This window comes from Microtus ochrogaster, unplaced genomic scaffold (assembly GCF_000317375.1).
Source record: "Microtus ochrogaster isolate Prairie Vole_2 unplaced genomic scaffold, MicOch1.0 UNK18, whole genome shotgun sequence".
Taxonomy (NCBI): domain Eukaryota; kingdom Metazoa; phylum Chordata; class Mammalia; order Rodentia; family Cricetidae; genus Microtus; species Microtus ochrogaster.
The window spans coordinates 651,178-652,274 of NW_004949116.1; positions in this window are offsets into that span (position 1 = coordinate 651,178).

The following is a 1,097-nucleotide window of genomic DNA, read 5'->3' on the forward strand; positions in this document are numbered from 1 at the left end:
AAAAAAAAAAAAAAAAAAAGTTTGTATAAAAAGAACAACAATGGCCTCCAACTCTGCATATCTGAAAGGAGTCAGAAGCAGAAGATACATTCATGACTTATAAATTAGAATTTTGGAAACAAGGATTATGATTTTAAAAATAGGAAATAAAGTTAAAAATAAGACATCTATAAAAATATGCAAAAATTTCCCAGGACTAATTATCTTAAGTGTGTAGATTTAAAAGTGCTGGAAAGTACTCAGTGAATCAGAAAGACCCATGATGTGGCACGTGGCAGTTGGGACTGGTTGGGACAAACCTGCGTGTGAACATACTACAGAATGCTAGTCGGACATCTTTACAGTATGGATGGTGGAACATGTGTCTGGCAAGACTTTCCGAAGGAGGGAAAGCCGGCTACCTAGTAAAGTATGGACCCCGGAGAGCGACCGACACTGCACCTCTAAGAGCTTGTAATGACCCCAAGCTGACTGAGTATTGGCCTCGTTGAGTCAGGAGACTTTGTTTACCTAGGATTCAAACAAGGTTCAACCCCAGGAAGGCGGGGCCTATCACAGGGCTGGTTTAGATCCTTCTGTTAACAGCCAGGTTCTTTATCTAGGCTTCCACAGACAAAACAATGCCAGGCCCCTGTGTTCAATCTGAGCTGTCACTCCACAGGGCCTCAGGCACCAGGTACAGCAGATAAACTAAGCCTTTCTCACACCTGCTTCCTCAAGAGCTGAAGGGCAGGGCACCCTGCCTCAGGGGCTCTCTGAGGTCCGCTCTGCTGTCCCTTAGCTCAGAAGGAACCTCAGAGCCTCTAACCAAGCAGAGCCAGGGAAGGGTTGGGATTGGCCTGCTTCACAGGACAGGTGGGTTTCAGGAGAAAACCCAGGAGACGCTTTCATCTGAAGGTCTCCTACAAGCACCTGCTCTGTCCTAGAGCCATTACAGGGTGTTATCCAGTGGTAGAAAGGAGGGGGGGGTGTTGTTTGCAGATTGGGTCTTGACAACTGTAGATAGCTGTGTTTTAAGCTTGCACGGTAGGGCCTAATTCTAAAAATAACCACTGATTCTCCAGGTCAGGTTCTCAGTCTCAGGACCTCCCATGACT